Genomic DNA, 11804 nt, shown 5'->3' with positions numbered 1-11804 from the left:
AAAAATTTCCTCACTAAATCACAAAATGGCACATTGCCTGCTGGTAGATGTTTCTCCTATTTGAGATATTGCAATCCACTTTTCCATTTTATTGAAAATGAAATCACTCAGCATTGACTCCGTTCGAGCCATGTTGAGTTGTGTACAGTGGACCAAGTTGGGACATGATGAGTCATGCCGAGTTGGAACTGAGTTGAGCTCGTTTGGATACTACCAAATAAGTAGCTTTTTTAACTTACTGAAGTTAATAAGTTACTTTTCTTAAATAAGTTAGTTTTGTTATTAAGCTTAAACAAGTAGCTTTTAAGAAAAAGTAACTTATTTTTTTAAGTTATTTTTTATTGCTTTTCAACTCCAAAAAGTAACTTATTTCGTTCATTTACATTGGTGCTCTTTGTGGCCATGAACCCATTCTAAGTTTATTAGATTAGAAAATCATCCAATGAATGGGTAGATGATCTAGTGGGCCTCACATTATGATGACCCATATTGAGGTGGCCCCACATGATGGACAAGCCACATCAAAGTTCCGCCCCGAATGATGAATGGCCCACATCCAAGGCGAGCTCTGCATGATGGGCAATTAATAATGGTGGGCCCCACATGATGGACAATCCACATCAAAGGTCAGCCTAATGATGAGTGGCCCATATCCAAGGCGGTCCTGCGTGATGGATGACCCACATCAAAGGTGGGATCCACATGATGGGTAGTGGATATTGAATATGGGCCCCACATGATGGATGACTAACATCAAAACTGGGCCCTACCTAATGAACTATGCATATTAAAGGTCGGCCCCTAATGATGAATGACCCACAGCCAAGGTAGGCTCGGCATGATGGACAGCTCATACCAAAGGTGGGGCCTACACAATGAACAATCCACATCAAAGGTTGGCCCCGCATGAGATGGATGGTGGATGTGAGGGGGACCAAACAGACTTTCAGGATAATTACTTATAATGTTATTCATTGTTTAGTGGTAGACTCACAAGAGTTTCAACACAGAGGTCATAGGTTCAAGTACCCATTGTGGTGCCTGCGTGCTTGTGCGTGTGAGTGTGTGTAAAATAAAAAAAAAAAATTTAAAATATGTTTTTCTACTTTTTGGATGATAAGTCCGTTGTTCATTAAACATACTTATCTACTGATTAAATAGAAACCAAGATAAGCCTAAAGTAACTTATAATCCAAACACCCTTAAATTATTTAAGATAAGTTACTTATGCATTAACTTATCTTGGTTTCTACTTATTAAGCTGAAGTGATTAAGTACCTGTACGTAAAAAACTTACTTATAATTGATCTTAAACCATAGTTATTTATCTCAAATAAGTTACTTATCTATTGTTGTAAGTAGAAAAATAACTTATTTGGTGGTATCCAAATGCTCCCTTCGTAAGTTGCTTATGCCATAAGTAGCTTATCTTAGTTTCTACGTATTAGAAAGGTAAGTATGTTTGGTAAACAACATACTTATCAACTTATCCTCTCTTTCATCTCTCTTGATTCATCTCTTTAAAAGCTAGTGAAAAGTTAAAAAGCTAAAAAAAAATAACTAAAGTGATTAAGTATTTTTAAGTAAAAAAAAAGGTTACTTATGACTAATCATAAGCCAAACTTGATTGAAATAAGTCACTTATCTAGTGACAAAAGTAACTTCTTTGGTGGTATCCAAACCTGCCCTCAGGATTTGTTTGGATCTTAAGTTGCTTAAGATAAGTTACCTAAGCCACAAGTAACTTATCTTAGTTTCTACTTATTGTGAAGATAAATATGTTTGGTAGACAATCTACTTCTCAGCTTCTCCTCTCTTTCATCTCTCCCTATGCCTCTCTTCAGCAACTTATGAAAAATAAAAAAGCTAAAATTGAAGTGATTTAAGTACTTTTAAGTTAAAAAAAAAGTTACTTATAACTAATCACTAATCAAACTTACTTCTTTGAAATAAATTATTTATCTATTGCTATACACCGTAGGCCCCACCTTCATGTATGTATTATGTATCCATGCTGTCCAACCATTTTTCTAGATCATTTTAGGGAATTATCCCAAAAATAAAGCAGATCCAATTATTAGATAGACCATACAGGAAGAAACAATGGTGATTGACTGTCCTATCATTAAAAACTTCTTATGGTGCACCTTAATGTTTCTGTTGTGTTTATTTACCATCCAATTTGTTGATAAGGTCACATAAGCTTGGATGAAGGGGAAAAAAATAATCAGCTCAATCCAAAACTTCCGTGGCCCATTAATGGTCAATCACCACTGTTTCGTATGGTATGGTCCACCTGATGATTGGATCTGCTTCATTTTTGGCATAATGCCCTTAAATGATCAGGAAAAACAGATGGATGGCGTGGATACATAATAAATACATCAAGGTGGACCCCACATTAAAAAGGGCCTCACCGACTTGGGTGAGGCCTGCGTCTCACCTAATCTGTTATCCTTGGTGACTTGGCTTGATTTCTTGTCAAGTCGAGCTGACTCGGCGAGTTTTGAGTCTACTCACTGAGTTTTCTAACTGTGCATGGATGTAACTGTTGAAATGTTGTAATGCTGAGGAAACTGCATTTCGGAATGGATGCACCCTTTGTTTTTGTTTTGCCGTTTTTTTTTTTTAAAATAAAATAAAATAAAATTGTACGGCTAGTGTCATTTATGGGATGCTTGAGTGATAACGTGACTGTTCATCAGGTGGGGCTGGATTAGTATCTGTTGTGGCCTGAAAAGCAGGTCAGTTTGTTCATTAGATGGGGCCACAGATCTTTGTTGAATGTAGACTGTTAGCTATTCTCTTAAGCTACCTCATGAAATAATCGGTGATCCCAGCAACGTGGATCCTACATATTAAAAAAGACGAGGCCAATATGATCATCAGGTGGGCCACACTTAACTGATAATCGGTTCGAATTTTGTGTATACGCTTGTCGTTCCACGAGATGATCATGCTTATCTGATTTGGGATGTGTGGAATCTGCACGGTAAGGATTGCCTGACGAGCCACTCCTGCTCATTTGATGCTCTTGAGTTGCAATTAGCATTTCCCTTTCAAGAATCGATTGCCTACAGCCTGGTTGTATGCTAGCTTTGTTGGGATTTTAGCCTGCGGAATCATACAGATCTAGATTTAGGATAGCAATCCAATGGCACCAAGCACACACAAGAGAACACGTAGCTTTAACGTGGAAAATCTTTGCGGGAAAAAACTACGACATAAAGTGATAGATCTTCACTATGAAAAAAAAAATTACAAAGAGAAAGGACTTACCCAATTTGAACAACCTCGAATTTCACCATTGCTACACCCTTTGATAACCCTAAAACCCTTTTAGAAACCCTTGGAATTCCTTAGAACAATACCTCATAATCCCGTTTACACCCATATATATAGTTTTAGGAAGAATCCCAAACAAAATCGGAAAGAATCATAAATGAAATTGGAAACAAATCCCACTCTTTCGCAGTTGGGCGAAAAATCTGCGCAGAATCTGATTAGATTTAAGGCATCAAATACAACAATCTCCACCATGTCTTTTATCTTCAAACGTGTAGCTCTTTGTCCTATTCCCTTATATCTGCATCACAACATAGCTTCTCATGTACACTCCATCCTTCTTTTTCACCATCGTCAAGCCCAGAGAAGTTGCACAGAACTTGAACTTCTCTGCAGGAACGTTCTAGGTGAGCATGACTGCCGGATTAGAATCTACGTGCCCAACCACTTTTACGCCTGTCTTCTCAAAAGGAACGACGTAGTCTTCTTACCATCTCACCGCTGCCCAATATTGTTTGCCGGGGTACTTGCTCACAACACTGATAGCTTGTGAAATAACGGTCTAATACAGACCATGACATACACTGCCAACCACATTCGAATAAGGCTCATGAGATATATCCTGCTTTTCCTCATTTAATTTGGGACATGTCTTGAGGAAAACTTGAAGAGAGATGCGTAGGGAATGCTCTCTGGCTTTGCCCGGTCCATCAAATCCTTAATCAATACCTACCCAAGGTATTTTGCCTGAGATAACCAAAGCCTACTCTTCTTTCAGTCTCAATGCTGAGAACTATCTTTGCAGCCCCCCGATCCTTCATTCTAAATGTTCCACTTAACCGAGTCTTTAGTACGTTGATTTCAAACATGTCATAATTGACGATCTACATGTCATCAATTCTTAACTCACCATGAAGGAATCAAACCACTGCCTACGCGACAGGTCAAACCACGACCTCTTGCAAACTTTTTTCTCAGCCCCTTTAACTTCGAACTGCTCTAGTTGCTTCATGTAGATCTGCTCTTCAATTTCCCTTGCAGAAGTGCAGACTCCATGTAAGACCCGTATCCTAGTCCATACTGTTCCGTCGACTCCCGCGATCCTTCCCATCGAATTTTAGCAACTCGCGACCTATGATTGACGTTTGCGCACAACCCTAAGTCGTATCCCGTAAATTTGAGTCAGCTTAATCTGAAACGTGTACCATTGCGACTATATCATCACTGCGGTTCCAACGCCGCGTCTTGCATACCAATCCGATACCCTGGCAGGGAGATGTGGACCCGCGTTCAGTTCAAAGAAAATGCCGCGTGTTTGTAATCCCAAGAGAATCTCTACGACATCTCAAATCAATCCAATCAATTACCTCACATGTCAAGTACATGTCTCATCCCCAAAAGCAACCCCGAAGTCAACTCTCTCCCTCTCTCTCTCTTACACACCCATACATGTTAAGTACATGCCCATCACCCCATCACTCACTTCCCATCACTCCATCAGTCCATCACTCTCCTTACAACCCTCTCTCTCTCTCTCTCATTTCTCAACACATTCCAAGCTAAGCGAAAAAAAGGGACATCCAAGCTCTCCCATGTGAGAGAAAGTGCATGTGTGTGGCCCACTTTTCCATCCCAAATCCTTCATCTTAGCCATTCAAACCTCATTACCCTCCATCAAAGTGAGACACAAGGAGATCGACTTTCCATCGGACCAAGAAGATCGAATGGTGGGTGCTTCTATAGGCTTAGATTTCATTTTTAGATGAAGGGCCAAGTGAGGCCTACCGATTGATGGTATGGATCTCACTTTGGACCCTAGGTGTGGCCGATGGCCGACCATAATCCTCATGATCATTCCATGATGGAGTCATTTTCCATGGACCCCATCATGATGTTTATTTTTCTTATATGGATAGTGTTATCTAGACCTTACATTTGGTGGAGAAAGGATCTCCACCGTTGATTTTTTCGATTTGATGGGCCCACGTGTAATGGGATGCACTTGATGTATGATTGCTTGCAAGGGAGGGCTCATAGTGGCGGAGCCCTCCATCACACGTGTCCCACTCTCTTCCTCTCTCTCTCTCTCCCTCTCCTTTTCATTTCTTTTCATGTGATGTTGTGGCCGTGTGGCCCACCCGGATCGACCCCACCTTGATGTGTACCTTATCCACACCATCCAACCATTTGGTGGCCACCCTGGTAGTAGGTCTGTGGGTGGGGCCCACCTTAAATGTGTTACATTCAAACCGTCTAGCATCCAGGGACACTGGACGTGGTCCAGTGAAGAGTGAGCAGGGGTGTACTGATGGCAGTAGAAAAGACAATATATATATGTGTGTGTGTATGTGTGTGTGTGTGTATTAGCTTGGTTTAAGCTTTTGAGGTGAGGTGCTCATGCAGGCCCCACCTTGATGTATTGATCTGATCCAAGCCGTCCATTCCATTCCTTAGATCATTTTAGGCGTTGAGCCAAAAAATGAAGCTGATCCGAATTTCATGTGGGTTACAGCATAGCAAACAGTGTGTCTACCATTGAAATCTACCTTGATGTTTTGTACCCCAAAATATATTGAATATTGGGCTTGTTTGGCTTGTCTTGAGCCATGGGGGCCAGTGGCTGGGGTGGATTTACCTGATGCGGGCCGCACACACGAAAAACTGCGAAAAAACTACATTTAAAAAAAAATAATAATAAATAGGGCAACGCCTGCAGAACGCTGTTGCGTTTTGGCGGGCGGACAACAGGGACCCACGGTCCCAGCCGTGGGCCCCAACATGATGTGGGCTTATCATCCACACCGTTCGTTTGGTGGGCCCCTTCTTGAAGTGGCCCCCCTCCAAAAATCAGCCCTATCCAGAACTCAAGTGGCCCACATCACAGGAAATAGTGGGGTTGAACCGTCTGCCATTGAAACCCTTTTGGGTCAGTGAAGTTTTGGATTAATATGAAATTTATTTTTCCCTTTCATCCAAGTCCGTGTGACCTTATCAACGGTTGGATGACAAATAAACATTATGGTGGCCCACGTGGGACCCACCAAGGATGTATGTGTTTTATTCACACCATCCACCATTTTGGACGGTGGAGCCCACCATGTTTTATATGTTTCCACCACACTGTCCAATGGTGGACGGTGGGACCCCACGATGCTTGTGCTGCATCCAAATCGTCTATCCACTTTGAAAGCTCATTTTTGGCATGAGCTAAAGGAGTCAAACCCATGGTTCAAGTGGATCACCACCGCTGAAAAATAGTAGGGACAATGACATTCACAGTTCAAAACTTCTTAAGGGCCACGGTAGTTCTGATCGTGCTAATGTTTTGCTCTCACTCCATCTATCTCTATGTTAACCTATGAATAGGTCGATCCCAAAAATACATAATGGTGGGCCCTATAGCATTTTAACGGTGGAAATCATCGTTACCACTGTTATTTGGAGTGCGGTCCAATTGATCTTTTGAGGTGATTCATTTATATAAAAAAATTATATATATCTTGATGCATTTGTGGCCCATTGTTGAGGCCCACTTTGACATATATAAGACCCGTTGTTGAGGCCCACCTTGATATTATAAGGCCCATTTGAGGAGGCCCATCTTGATGCATTTGTGGCCCATTGTTGAGGCCCGCTTTGATATATATGAGGCCTACATTATGAGGCCCATTCGATGTATCAGAGGCCCATGGTCGAGGCCCAATGAGATGTATATAAGACCATTGTAATGTGATTCCACCGTAGTTTATGTGTTGACCTTTATAGCGGGCTATGCCTTGGGAGCAATGATGGTTTGAAGCCCACATTGTAAGTACAATGTTGGTTGAATGTCCGTGTTGTAACTCTCCTTAGGGCCCATTGATAGGCCCATACTTGTTGATAGTTCATCACTTTATAACATGCTTAGTATAATTTCATGACTCATGCTATACGCATCATATGTATGCTTGATATGAAGAATGTTTGATCATAACATAAGCCGTTGGGTTGAGACATTTACGAGACTCCTTATGAGACAGAGTGCCTCATATAAGTGCGTGGTATGCGCGGGATTACTGCATGGCTATATGGTGTGACTCATGCATCTCGCATATGTGTGACTTGATCATTGTACACCCTAGTAACATCAGGGCCGTGGCTCCACAGATACATCTTGGATGACTGTATTGGATACTGAAAATACTTTGTTCTAGAACTGTAGGCACTTAGGATATCTTTGGGTGAAAGTTTCAAAACCTTTTTGGTACCAGGAGGTGCTATAACGTCTAAACCGAGTAGATACACGAGCGCCCGAGTGCCGAATACCAGTACGCCGCGTCTCCCACTGTGTCGTGGTCTGTTGGAAGGGGATGTGGCCTTATCCGCCCGAGTGAGGGGGCTATAAGCTAGGCTGAGTTTGACCAGCTCACAAATGAGTCCGCTATCGACGAGCTGGGTGGGTATTGGCAGACTACTGGTCAGACGGATAGTGAGGTCTATTCCGCTCGCTGGGCTATGCGGCTAGGGAGGTGGCAATCATTGTGAAGTGTACTAGACCCCGGTGATATCCCGGAGAGGAACTGTACTGATATGTGTACTCGATGAGTACAGGCATGCTTGCTTTACATCTCGCATATGATATTTGGCTACATAGGCCTTAAATCACATAACTTTGGTACAACTGATAGCATTCATGGACTTTCCGCATATTTCCGCATTACTCTGATATTGTACACTTGGCGCTTGCCTTGCGCACACACCTACACCACCCTTTAAGCTTTTGTAAGCTTATGCATGACTGTTGTGTGCAGGTGGCATTGGATCGCAGCAGCGCTGAGGCAGAAGCGTACGTCAGATTATTTTGGAGTTTTTGATCACCCTGTATTTTTCTTTCCGCATTATACTTAAAGTTTTTGATATAGTGGATATGTGGTGATGTTGTTTTGTGACTTGGTTATGCTTATGGTTATACTCCATTACAAAAAAATATTCATACTGAAAATCCTCCTTGTAGGATCTCAGGATCGGAATCAGGCATGTGAGTGCCATAATTCGAGAATGGGGCACTACGGAGGCTGTCGGCGCTGGATTCGGCGATTGAAAATTTTGTGAGCCCATTTTTCGAGTTTGGGGCGTGACATTCCACATCTATCCTTCCAGCTTAAAATCACAGTGGCCAACCAGCGCTAATCATGGATCTAATAGACACCAATTATACCGTCAGCGTGAATATCTTTGAGAAGCCGATCCCTTCTCTTTGAGCATAAGCCTTTGCCACCAACCTCGACCTGTATCTATGTTGTATCTTCATGAAGATCCACCTACATCCAACCACTTTTCGGCCCACTGGAAACTCCACCAGCTTCCATATGTCGGTCTGATACAACGAGTCCATCACATCGCACATAGTCACCTTCCACTTCTCAACACCAGGCTCACCTAGAGCCGTCTGAATAGAAGATGAATCCCATGCGATATTAGAGTCGTCCATGTACCTCGCCGATATCCTGCGATCATGCCGTGTGATTCTCCTCACAGGTGGCTGCTCCACCTGCTCTGTATCCCTGTCCGCGCGTCTTAGCCTTCCTGCCCTACCCACTCATGTGACAATGCCCAACATGCCACACACATGTAGAGGTGGAATCCGCTATATCCACTGCAGCTCCACCTTTTGAAGTGCTCCCGATCAACCTGTACATGTTAACGAGTCATTGCGCTTTCATGATTACCGTGCCCCCTTAGATAACTTAAGTGTACCATCAATACCTGTGAACTTGCAACCCATTGTCTCAAGTACACCAAGAGAAATCAGATTTTTCTTCAAATCAGGAACGTGTCTAACATTAGTCAAGGTACGCTCAACCATCTTAATGCGCACCAAACCAACAGGCACAACATTACAGGCAAAGTCATTGCTCATAAACACCTATCCACCATCGCACTCTCTGTAACTGGTGAACCAACTCCGATGATGAGTCATGTGAAAAGATGCCCCTGTGTCTAATATCCACTCATCCTTATGATCATGGTATGACCGCCTGATCGTAGGCACAAACAAAACATTATTATCACATTCACTCGATCCATCTGACATGGCAGCATTGACCTCCCTGTATGAAGCATCAGAATCTTCTTTCTTAGATTTAGGATTTCCACAATCCTTCTTCACATGTCCTTCCATCCCACAATTCCAGCACTTTATCTTTCCTTTGCCCTTGCCTTTGGATTTGGATCTAGAACCTGAAGAACCTGTATCTTGTTTAGAATTCATACCCCTTGTAAGCAGTGCCTTAGAAGATATCCCTATATCAGCATTAAGCTTTCTCATAACCTTCCCTTGAAGGGCTGAAATAACAATGTCAACAGTCAGAGTTTTATTCGTGGAGCACATTATATCCTTGAATGACTCATAAGACACAGGAAGAGAATTCAGCAACATACATGCTTGTTCCTCATCTTTCATCACTTCCTTTATATCCAGCAATTTGCAAACCAATTTATTAAAGTTGCTGATGTGAGCCTCCAGATCTCCACCCTCTACCATTTTGAAGTTATACCACTGCCGCTTCAAGTGCAGGCGATTTTCAGAGGATTTTTTCGCATAGACATCTGCTAACTTCGCCCATAACTTAGTCGCAGTTTTCTCCCTCATGACATTGTAGAGAATCTCATCTGTGTGACATAAACGGATCGCTGATAAAGCCTTCTTATCAAGATTATTCTAATTATCATCAGTCATAGTAGACTTTCGCTCCTTAAGAGCGCCATCTTCGCCTTGCTTGATTAAGGAACTGATCATCTTGATCTTCCATAACTCAAAGTTATTATTCCCTGAGTACTTCTCAATATCATATATAGCACTTCCCATTATTGCTAATTCTGCAGATTCAGATCTGTGCCCCAACGATAGCTCTGATACCACTTGTTGAAATTTTGGCCTGCGGAATCACACAGATCTAGATCTATGATAATATTCCAATGGCAGCAAGCACACACAAGAGAACACGCAGATTTAACGTGAAAAACCCTTGAGGGAAAAAACCATGGCACAAAGCGATAGATCTTCACTATGAAAATAAAAATTACAAAGAGAGAGGACTTACCCGATTCGAACAACCTCGAATCTCACCCTTGCTACACCCTTTGATAACCCTAGAACCCTTTTAGAAACCCTTGGAATCCCTTAGAATAATATCTCCTAATCCCGTTTACACCCATATATATATAGTTTTAGGAAGAATTCCAAACAAAATCGGAAAGAATCATAAATGAAATCGGAAACAAATCCCGCCCTTTCGCAGTTGCGCGAAAAATCTACACAGAATCTGATTAGATTTAAGGCATCAAATACAACAAGCTTAACATGCAGGTCTGGTGTTTCCTGGTCAGATTTATAAGACATCTACCCCGTGCAGAAGTTGGGCCCCACTTGAAAATCATCTGTTTCCGAAATCAAATAGAGGGGAGCGGATTAGGTGAGAGACCGGATCCACTGACGTGGGTGTGACCCTTGATTGTGGGGCTCACCATGATGTATGCGACTACATTAAAAACTTCTCTTGGGCTACAAAAGTTTTGGATGAAGTTGATATTTGTGTGGTATCTTTATCCCCATCTTTGTGACGTTATCAACAGGTTGGATGCCAAATAAACGTTCCGATGGCTCCATGAAGTTTTTAATGGTGGGGATTCAGTCCCTACTATTTCTTGTGGTATAGTCCTTACAAGATTTGGATCTGCTTCATTTTTAGGATCATACCCTAAAATGAGCTTTTAATACAGATGGATGGCATGGATGCAGTTAAATATATCATTGTGAGCTCTACAATCGGGAGCCTCACCCACCTCGGTGGATCCAAGGTCTCACCTAATCCACTCCCCATTGGGTTATTAACTAAAATAATCTTCAATCATAACATCACAAATTATGACATTATAAGGATGTTGACCTTAGCATTTGAATTCATTTTTGTTTTATACACCTAGGCATTATTTGGATTTTTTTAATGATGAAAATGTCCATCTGCCAACAATCTTTTGTACAGTGCTAGCATGTTGCGGAAATCAAGAGGCCTTTTGAAATTGGGTGTGTGGGTCCCATTAAATAAACGATTTGGATCACCAATCGGTCGATATGATCTGTTCACTTTAATTTGATAGCTGTGAACCTACAATAAGGTCATTTCAAAAAAATTTGAAGTTGCTTGTGGCTTATAACTGCATGAGCATTGTGTGCTAACTACAGACTATTTCTACTGGTGTGGTCCATTGGTCATGAGTTCTATATTCAAATTTTGTCCTATAGCACAAAATTAAAACTCATTTCATGTGGACATCTTAAGTTTGTTCTGAAACAAGCTAGTATCCCACTTATTGAACCCATCACAAGAGTGGATGCATTATGCGGGGCCCTTAGGCGGAAAATGCTATTTTGGTCTTTTCTTTAGGAAAGAGGACATTAGGGGTGTACCACAACATAGGAAACAACTCTGGCTAAAAGTCCACCAATATCTCTATTACAATGTCCAGGACAGCTTGAG

Source organism: Magnolia sinica, chromosome 16 (assembly GCF_029962835.1).
Source record: "Magnolia sinica isolate HGM2019 chromosome 16, MsV1, whole genome shotgun sequence".
NCBI lineage: Eukaryota > Viridiplantae > Streptophyta > Magnoliopsida > Magnoliales > Magnoliaceae > Magnolia > Magnolia sinica.
The sequence above is the reverse complement of the archived record's forward strand: the minus strand, read 5'-3'. Positions refer to the sequence as shown.